Source organism: Glycine soja, chromosome 15, assembly GCF_004193775.1.
Source record: "Glycine soja cultivar W05 chromosome 15, ASM419377v2, whole genome shotgun sequence".
Classification (NCBI taxonomy): Eukaryota; Viridiplantae; Streptophyta; class Magnoliopsida; order Fabales; family Fabaceae; genus Glycine; species Glycine soja.
The window spans coordinates 13,259,113-13,270,361 of NC_041016.1; the positions used below are offsets into that span (position 1 = coordinate 13,259,113).

At 31.9% G+C, this 11,249-nt stretch overlaps 1 long non-coding RNA gene and 1 pseudogene across 1 annotated transcript; one reads left to right on the forward strand and one right to left on the reverse strand.

Moving 5' to 3' along the window:
• Positions 1-4,059: 4,059 nt before the first annotated feature.
• Positions 4,060-6,611, forward strand: LOC114387275 (annotated as a pseudogene).
• A 1,321-nt stretch (positions 6,612-7,932) lies between these two features.
• On the reverse strand, positions 7,933-10,937 carry LOC114387277. The gene is made up of 2 exons (XR_003661283.1): positions 10,426-10,937; positions 7,933-8,273 (listed from the first exon to the last, which is right to left on the reverse strand). It is a non-coding gene; the product is annotated as an uncharacterized LOC114387277 (long non-coding RNA).
• Positions 10,938-11,249: the final 312 nt, after the last annotated feature.

Below are 11,249 nucleotides of genomic sequence, written 5' to 3' on the forward strand. Positions count from 1 at the left end.
AAAAATACATCAAAGATAGAATAGAGCCCATATATTATGCTTGATATTGTTCTAATACGGCTACCAATAGCTAAAAAAGAGCCCATATATACATATATATTTTTAAGAAACTTGTTGCGTACCCTACCTAACTAAAAAAAGGTTTTGTTTTTTTAAAAAAAATGTTTGGATTACTCTTTCTATCTTTATATATTATCAATCCAAAAAATACTTAACACATGTGTTTGATTTGGTGTCGTAGGATTACTGTTGGTGCATATGCATGCTACAAGTTGTAGCTTCCACGTCCATTGACAATTAGTTATTTAGACGCGGAAGCTAGCATGCCTTTACACAACGTGTTTCAATGGCACTCATTTAAAGGTGACAAACTTTCATGTACCATCTAATGGTGAAAACCCGACAATTTAGGCACCCATGACCAAATAGCATAGCTAGCAAATATATAACATCAACAGAATGGCATTTTCTAGCACACAAAAATCAAATGGGTTTCCAAAATCAGGAATTTGAAAATTCTGAATTGAGCCAGAACAAATAATCAAGCTATTAGTTCTTAAGCAGAAAAACAGGTGAATTGTACCTGTCTTGATTGTTACAGATAAAAAAGTAAAAAAAAAAAAGAGCATATTAAATATAATTTTTAAGTATCAAGAGACGTGATGTGTAATTTATTTTAAAATTTGTATCTTAATTCTTAAATTTGTTAACCTTTTTATTTATTTGATTTTTTTTATTTAATTTAATTTAATTTTACATCAAAAAGAACTAAATAAAGCAAAGTATTTAAGTGATCAATCCTTAATAATTTAAAGATACTTTATGCTTACAAAGAACTGGCGTGGGTCTTATTTCTTATTCAATAAATTTCATTTGTAATTTCATACATTTGAAAAAATCACCACATAATAGAGAATGCGATAAAACAATATTACTAATTAAGGTGTGCCAAATTTCAATAGGCTAAATTCGGATAAATAGTTATTTGTATTTAGATGTTTAATGATAAAAGAAATAAATTAAAACAGAGTAGATAAAACAAAGTTAATTTATTTAATTATTTATTATTTAAAGGGGAAAATATGAAATCTATTTCACATTTTCAAAACAAAGGGAAAAATAATATTATTAGATGAAATAAACTATATTTCATTTATTTTTATTTTAGCTTAAATAATTTAAATATTAGACCTCAATATTATTTTATTCTACTTCATCTAATTTAAAATTTAAAATGATTTTTTTTTATTGTAACTCTTTTCATTAATACATAAAGCAATAATTGTCTCCTAAAGATGAACCTTTGTCTTTTATTAGAGAAACTTTGCTATTTTAAGATGAGGGGTTGGATTATTGGGCCTAAGGGCCAGGGTTTATTAGCTTTGTTAGAGCCTAAGGTTGTTAATAAGTTTAAGTTCCTTTATTTTTGTGTATTTTATTTTTTTTCTTTATGGACAAAAGATTTTCTCGTTCTTTTCTTTTTTGAAAAAGGCTTTAAACGGTTGAACCCAATTACGTACATATATATATATATATATATATATATATATATATATATATATATATATATATATATATATATATTATTTTTTACTGGGAAAGTCTTTTTATCAATGGGCCCAAAACTTGCTCCGCATACCAATGGTTTTAGGTTTTGTTTTTTTTTTTTACATGTTTTAGGTATTTGTCGTTCATTCTAGGATTATTTTAAAAACAAAAAATAAAAAAAAGGATAGGATAATAATAGTTAAATTCAAGCAAGTAAAAAACATATAACTAAAAAAATAGTTAAATTCAGTTTTATCCTTACTTGATGTTCAAATTTATTCTTTATCAGAATTTAAAAAATGTATAAATAGCTTTCATTCTCAAATTAATTATAACCAATCAATATAAAAGAAAAAGTAATAACGCCATTTGATTGTATTTGCAATCAGTTGTAACCTTTTAAATAGTAGAATTCAGTTTTTTGTTTGTATGATATATATAAAGTTCATCAAATAATTAGAAAAAAAGATATAAAAAAATACGTTGTTAAGATATTTGTTTCAAAGAAACATACTAAACATTTACAACGTTTTAAGACTTGGTTTGTCTCACGCCTCTTCCAAAATAACTTGTTACGTCAAATTAAACCCAAAGGTACCCAAAAGCAAGATCGAATTGTTTGCAACTGTCTTCTAACTTTAAGGAAAGCAATCTTTTCATGCTTTCTCTTTGTCATTTCACCCATAAACTCAGATTAAGCACATCATATTAACTCTTTTATGTTATACACAAAGTAAATTTTCCTTGAGACCACGAATCGCATAATGTATATATATAAAAAACGTAAACACCATTGAATCGAATTAAATACCGATCAACTCTAATTAATCACCACGAGTGGGTTTTACTTTTTTTATTTATTTGTAAGAATCAAATATAATGATAAAAAATTTAGAATAATTTACACATTTTCAGTTAATTGAACTTAACCCCTTGATCGTGCTGCTGATACTCAATTTTCACCATTCATTAAAAATATGTATACGCACGTGTCCACATTATGCTAGGGTTTGATACTCAACTTTTAACCACGAGTACATTATCTGGCGCTGTTAAAAAGTGCTATTTTATTAACATTTATTGGTGCGACGATATTCTTTTTTTTTTTTTTTTTGGTTTTCTACCAATATCTTTTATTGAAAACTATATTAATTGAACCTCGCTGTAACATGCATGTTACGAGAGATACCCAACTTTATTACTGTATGAACTCTTACTTTAATTAATAAACACTTGAACCTTTGGGGCTTTATAAAATCTTTACGGCGTTTTTTTCACATTGTAAAATGTTCATTTTTGTTTCTTTAAATGAAAAACAACAATAGAAAATGAGTGAAAGGCAATGTTAAGGAATATGTTTGGCTACATAACAACTTTTAGTGGACCAACATCTACAGCCTTCAGAATGATGAAGCCCTAATGATACTAATATAAATGAAACCACAAACTTGTATTCAAAGAAGTTGCTGCATTACCGGAATTCATCAAAATACCCGCATGACACCGAAGTCATAACAATGTGGCTTTTAAGATGAGCAATTTATTAATTAATCTCACACTAAATTCAAGGTCTTATTAATTAAACGTGTCACTCAGGGTTTAATTAAACACGTACGTACGAGTTTGCATGAGATCTCTGCTTAGTACAATTAATCTTATTTAAATTTCATTAACGGATATTTCGGGCTTGTGTTGTTATTAGCAGCATTGTGAAACTTCACTTCAAAAAAACTTTGTTGCATAACTCACTACACGTGACAAGTCATATACCCGTAAAACCAACATGGTAATGAGAAGGCTGATATGGTGAGTGATTAATAATGTTAAATTTTAGGAAATTATAAAAATTAACTTGATGATTAAAAGGAGAAGAAGGAAATGGAGGTCGGGGATTCTTTGTTAATCTTTATAATCTAGAACAGATGACAAATCATTATATTGAAGACAAAATGTGAGTAAAAAAATCTCATAATTAAACATAAATACGTGTGTTGAGCAACATATAAATAAAAAGAATTTATAAACATATTGTTTTAAAGGTTTTCACTTAGATGTGATGTGTGTGATTTGTTTGTGACTCGTTAACAGAAATGTCCCTTTGATTATATACTTGACCTAACAAATAAGGAATTTGTAACTTCTAAACCTACATCTTTGGTAACGTATCTTCATTTTCTAACATTTACATAATTTTTGAAAAAGATAACTCACGTTTAACGGGCTGCCAATGTTCCTTTCGTATTTTCCCTAATTTTACCATCTAAACAATAAATACATACCTAACAATTTATTATTTTCCTAATTTTATCAAGGTGAATCAACCAAGCTCATTTACCTTGTCACACAAGATTTGTATGGTGGACCCTCCTCTGCCCAATAATTCCACAATATAATTTAAGATCACCACAGGTGCACTTTCTTCCTATTCCAAAATACCTTTTACACAATGTCAAACTAGTGAAGGTCCCAAAAGTAAGAAGTTGGTAAATGCTTACTTTTCTGTCAGGTCATGGAAAATGAAAAAAAGGTTACAAAAAAACCTTCACTAATATGATAATAGTCCAGATGATAGGGGGTGTCATGTGTATGATCCAATATGAAAATGTTCGTACACATTTTCTCATCAAAACTTAGCTACCCCCACTTCTTTCTATGTCTCCCTCCTATTAATTACCCTTCTTTCCCTCTACCTTATTTAAATGTGCACACAAATAGAATGCTTTTCCCAAACCTGTTCAATTTAACCCGAGTGCCTCAAAGCTCTCTCCAACAACAATGGCAAGAAAAACTTGAGCTTGGTCCTTGCTTTTGGGGATGGCTTGCTCCATAGTTATTGGTTCATATGAGGAGAGCTTGCCTCCTAGGACATTTTCTAGTAACAACTATCATGAAGCAATACCAAGATTGCAGTCATTTAAGGCCTCTCTAACTAGACATGATTCCATTGCTTCAGCACCATCTTCCTTATCACCCTTCTCAACCCCTTCTTATGCTCGTGCTCCTTCTCCTCTCTCACTTCAGGTAATTCAACTATGCACACACCCTTTAGTCTTTAGTCTAGTCCATTTTTCTTTTGTGGTGAAAATATCAAGTGTTTGATATTTTTTGTCATTCAGGGTGTGAACCATCACGCGTGTACCGTGAGACGTCTTATGGTGCAGATCCAATGGGTAATTCGGATAGCACTGAGGCACTCCTTGCAGCCATAGAAGGTGCAGCCAAGGGTCCTAGTGAAGGATATTTGATGGAAAGCATCTGAGACCTTGGAGGTGCTCAGATTAGTCTTGAGGGTGGAAGTTACTTGATCAGCCGGTCACTGAAGTTGCTGGTGGCCGGGGTGGGGAACCTTATGGTATGCCTGCAGAAACCATTCTAATTGTTAACTTCATTCATGAACAAATTTTTTTATGACAAATATAAACCACCTATGAGTTATTAGTTAATGTACAATATGGAAAGTATCTTCCAAATTCATTATTATTTGCTAATTGTCACTTTGCTGTAACTTGTAAGACTTTATGACTGCTAAATTTAATTTTTGAGGCAGGTGGTCCAATTTTTGGTCAAGATGGTGGAGCAATTGGTCTAACTAGACCAAGAAAATAAGACTATAGCTATAAAGAGTTTACAAAAAAAATTGCCCTTCTTCAACCGTTTCTTTATTATCACTACTTTTTATTCTTTTCTACACAGTTTTTTTCTTTTTTTAATTTTAATCAATTTTTATTACATAAAGTTGCAGAAAAGTCAAGTCAAACTGCACTCTTCCAATTTCATTATTCAATATGACACCCAAAACTTTTCTGTTTGATTTTTGATAGCTAAGTTTGATTTTTGTTTGTATTTTGATGCAAAAACAGATACATGGGGGGACTAAAAGAGCCTCAGATAATTATCCAGAAGACGGCTATATCATTGATTTGTCACCCTTTCTAATGGACGAAACAGTTTACCATCTTACAATTTTGAGTTCATAACTCTCAAGGACCTCTTGCTGGACTCAAACTACAGGGGAGGGGGCATTTCAGTCATAAACTCACTTAGGACTAGCATAGACAATTGTTACATCACACATTTCACCACCAATGGAATTTTAGTCCAAAGTGGCCATGAAACCTACATCAGAAACTCTTTCCTTGGCCGGCATATAATTGCTGGTGAGGACAAAAATGAGAGGGACTTCTCAGGCACAGGAATAAGCCTCCAGGGTAATGACAATGCTGTCACTGATGTTGCAATTCTCTCTGCTGCAATAGGATTAATGGTCACTGGTGAGGCCAATGCCTTTTCTGCTGTACATTGTTACAATAAGGCCACGGGCTTTGGAGGCACTGGAATTTATTTGAAACTACCCGGTTTGAGGTAAACAAGGATTTTGAATTCTTACATGGATTACACTAGTATTGTTGCAGAAGACCCAGTTCAACTCCATATCTCTAGCAGTTTCTTCCTTGGTGATGCCAATATTGCCCCAAAGTCCAAGAATGGGGTTGTGAATGGTGTTGATATTGTTGATAAAAACATTGCAAGGGGGATGAAGTTAACGGCCACAGTGGCAAAAATGTCTATGCAAGGGAATGGAACCTCTTGGAGTGTTGATTTTAACAATGTTTTGCTTTTCCCTAACCTTATAAAGAATGTTCAGTACTCTTTAAGCTCCAAAGGGAGCAGCTTCCCCAATGCTCTAAGGAATGTGTCTGAGAATCGTGTTGTGATTGAAACAAATGAAGCAGTAGTAGCTGCCAATGTTTTTGTCACGGTGGATCAAAGTGCGTTAAGTTGAAGAAGGTTTGAAGCTGGTGAGTGGTGACCATAAAGTTTGGTCAAGAGTCTTGACTCAAGAGAGAATTGTGCATACCGTAGACCGTAGTTGTGAACTCTTTCTTTGGATCAAGTTAAAGTAACCATAGTACCGTATACTAAACACTGCTATATAGATTTAGAAGATTTAGATTGACTGAACCACACATTATACTGTAATTGAATGAAAACTATTGTATTGATAGAAGATATACTTTTTGAATAGTTTGTTTTTATGGTCCTAGGTTGAATCAATACCAGCATCTCCTTTTCTCATTATACAGAATAAAAAAATGAAAATTTTATTATAGGAACTTCAGGCGAATTATAGGTTTCCAGTTAATAAAAAGATCAACCAAATCCATGTGGTATGGTTGACTATTTTTTATTTGGTTTGTTATTTCCCTTCTTCAATATGGATTTATTATCATTCATCATTTCTGATTTTATTTTATTTTTCCTTCTTCAAAATATTTCATGAACTAATATTACGTTGGTCCAAATACAACTGAACTTGAATTTTTAAATAAAGTATTAAGTTTGAGTCTTAAAACATAGCAAAGAAAGATCCTTCCAAAAATGATTAGTCAAGTTCTTAAGTTGAAATTAGTCATTCACACATATGATGGATATTTCACACCTATATCATGGTAAAAAAAACTCCTGGATTTTCTTAGAAATTATTGCCAAATTTAACAGTGTACAACTGCTCTAATGAACTTAATACATCTGAAATTAGTCTCATTGTTTCTGGGATCTACATGTGACTAGCTAGACAAAGAGAACTCAACCATCTTTATCAAGACTTGTCAGCCACCAATAAGTCAAAGCACATGAGGCAATTTACACAAATGCTTTTCTTTTACTTAAATGCATTTTTTTATTTTCTTTATTTAGTAACACTTACAGAAAAAAGTAGTAATTTCGTGGAAAATATAGTGATGACTACTCGGATAAAATTGTGTCAAGGAACTTCTAGGAGGCGTAGTAGAACAGCAGAACAGGTTAAGGATTTTTAAGTGTCTAGCATGTGTATGTAAGCTTTTGCATTGCAAAATAAATGGAGAACATATTCTAGGCAGAAGCAGTGAAGGTGTAGAGGTTTGAAAACTAATCTTTACTATTTTTAATTTCTGGGTTGGCTGATTTACTTTGTTGCATGTTATTCAAAAATGCTCACTTGGAGAATAATAAGTTCTAGGCAACATCAGGATTTGATCTAAGTTAAAGTTAGAATTTTCATAGTGAAATTTTACATTTTTGTTTTCCAATCATAAGGAACCAAAAGGATGGAATTTTATAAGTTATAAGAAACTGCCAACAGGTGTGACCACAGCGCTGTCATCAAGAGACATTTATATCCAGGTGGTTAAAAATTTAAAAACTATCTTTTTTGAAAAAAAAAAAGTGGGTTGATTGAAATTGATCCCCAAACTCATAATATAATGCTTTAGTTGGAAATATTTTGGAATAAATGAATAATTAAAAAACCTTGATAGTAAAAATATTGAGAAGAAATTAAGCCATTTTTTTAATTTACTAAAGAATTTTAAAAATGTGAAAGAAAAAAGAAAATCACAAGAGTAGAGAGAAAAAAACATAGAAAACTTATAAATAAATAAAAAAAGACAGAGATTGATGAGAATAATGGGAACAAGAAGTCAAGAACTGGCCTTTTCCCCTCCTTTCTAAGGCTAAATCACGCAATTGATTCACGCTGGTCTCTTCTCTCTTCCACGCAAACTATTCCTTTACAACTACATTTTATTGGCCATTATCCTTCTCTGCACTGGTACCTGCAAGAATTTGGCAATGGTTTCTGAGGCATGTAAAGCCCATTCTAAATTTACAGTTCACCTGGCTGATCCTCTGGAAGGGATTTTTATGCATCATGCCTTTTGATTACCCTGAAAAAGACATTTCACCTGATAAGAAAAAATGGAAAATTTTGAATTAATCAGTTTGAATGCCTCAAATAGGTCTTCAGTTAAACCTAAAGATTTTTATCCAAGATGAGCCTCCTTTCTATCAAAGTGAATTGATAATTAAACTTTACAGAATAAATGGAACCTTTTCAGAAGTAATTAACAGCAATTCTACATGTGCTGGTCATCCTAATCCGGATGAAGAATGATATTATCATCAAGAAGCTCAAGTTTGGTCACCAATCAATGTAAGCCATGCAGAACAAGCATAACTAGAAGGTGCTAGCATGAATGGACAAATAATGATGAATGATGTGATGGGTAATTAATACTCCCACAAATAAAATTATTTGCACATACATAAGATTGTTGTGAGAACACAATAAATATTACGCCATAAAAAAATAATAATAAATATAAGAATTTAGAGTAATTTAACACCTTTTGTCTGCATTGACGGAATCTTCTCAAAAAATATTTTACTATCACAAAAATAATTATAATATTATAACATATTTCAAATAATATATCAATGGTTACAATATGGTATCATTGACACAATAATACAAGATTCTCTAGACCCATCTAAAGAATATGTGACACTCTTTCCAATCACAAAATATGATTCACAACTTGATGATCCGAACTTATCTTCGACTTATGAACCCATGAAGCACAAGTGGTGATCTTGTTGTTTATGCGTGAAGAGAAACAATAGTTTGTACTTTTACTTTTCCAAATAAGCATGTGCGAGTGTTAGTTATTTGTACTAAAGTCTGAGTCAATTGCTTGTACTTTTCAAATAAGCATGCGTGATTTTTTGGTGTCAGTAGACTTAGACTGTCGACAGAGTCATTTGTCTATTTGTAAGCTTCTTTGCCGATAAAGGGGACTTTGAGTTCAGTTGTGAGATATGAGCAAAAAAAAGAAATAAAACATGTGTTTATAAAAATTGAGTTTCTAAACTTCTCTATCTTCTTCCAGAAAGCCTCGTTCTTTTAATTATGTCTTATACCCCTAAGAAAGAAATAGAGAAATGACTATAGAGTATGCTTTACACTCGTCTCTTGTCTCTTGTTGTGGATCTTGTGCATCAAAATTATATCTGACCTAATGATTCATTGTTTCGGTCCCTATTGTTATTTATATTATCATCAAAATGAGTAATTGGTCTTGAAAAAGTAGACTATATGTTGAAAGCCGAAAAGCTTGATGGTGAAAATTTTGATCATAGTATTAATAATTCTCTATTTTTTTATGTGGTGGGAATAAAATATAATTATAAGAGTAAAGTGAGTCAGGAAGATCCTAAATCATGACAAAATGTTAAAAACGATAAATTAAAATTAATATACATGTCAATGTATAATAAGAAAAATCAATTCTTCTAAAAAAAGAAATCAATATAATATATCAAATTTAATAGGATAAAAATACATTAGCGCATGAGAAATGCAGATAACATGCATAATAATGTCGGTGTTTCCACCACTAGTGGTAGTGTGTAATAAATGTAAAATTTAAAAAACTTGATCGCTTAAAAGAAAAATTAGTAAATAATTATAAAAAAAATCTTTCAAGAAATAAATTTCAAGTAAATTTTCTATTTCAAATAAGTTAATTCATTCTAAAATGCTGTATCTTTTATTGGAGTGTTGCTTCCTGCACCCCGCACCCAATAGAAACTGAAAAAACTCCAAATGGACAAAAATGTCTGGTCCTTGTGGAAACCTATGCTCACTACTGAATTAATCCATAAATCACATGTGCACTTATGGAATGGGTAATCCGTAAATCATTTCCAAAACACTAAATCTAGATTATAAAATAAAATAAAAACTTGTGAACTTAGGGAATGGAGAATCCATAATTATGTATACGTAATTCCAGAACTAAAATCCAAAAAATTTCAAGATTACTTGTTATGGAATTATGCATGCATATTCTCGATTGTCCATTTTAAAACTATGCATACATAATTTTGAAACAAGTAATCAAAAAACAAAATCTATTCTAGATTACTTGTTTCGGAATTATGTATTCATAATTTTGAAATGGTTAATCGGTAAGTGCAAAAGTTTTTCGTCTATTCCAAATTCGCCAATCCTTAATTATGACTAGATTTGAAGGGGAAAAAAACTTAGGAACTTACCTCAAACAATTTCTTTGACGTAGATAAACGAAGGGTGACCCATGCCTTAGGGAAGACGAAGTAAGTGTGACGGAGGAAAATGAAGCAATTGTGGTACATTGTGGAAGCTACTGAAGCTGGGTGAAGAAGCTCCAGCAAGGGTAAGAGGAACTTATAAGAAAGAGTTAAAGAAAAGCAGGTTCATGTAGTAATACATGGGGCGCAGGAAGCCAAAGCCTTTGGGTAAGGGTTGACATTGACACATGACCCCAATGGATTTTGAAGTTGGCATTGGCTAGTCCATCTTTGTTGGCTAACAACACAAGTAACAAAGTTACTAATATTAAAACATTGGATTCAAATTCCAAGCCAGGGTGCTCCCTCTATGTCCCATTGTGGAACTTGGCAGATCTTGGATTTGAATATTGCACTAGCTAGGCTTCCCCTTCCTCTTACAAATAGCATTTTGCATATGGTTGTTAGCTTCAAAATTAAATGTGACATTACAACCTCCCTAGTGTGCAATACGTACCATGTTAGATGAACATACTAAGAGCCTCCATTTTAGATCTTACCTTTTGGGTTTAATATTATTATGAACATATATAGACGTGACATTATAACCAGCTCGTGTAACACATATCAAACATGCAGTATCTTATTCATCATGTCACGTATTAAGAACTAGAAAAGACTTCTCTCCTTAGAGTCCAAGCAAGCCAAACTAAAAGAAAAGTCCCTCACACCAATCGCTCCAATTCCCTTACGTCTCTTGGACTCAAACTCACGACCCTCCAACTCACAGTTTGGTACACACTCTTACATCCTCCACAACCATGACCATG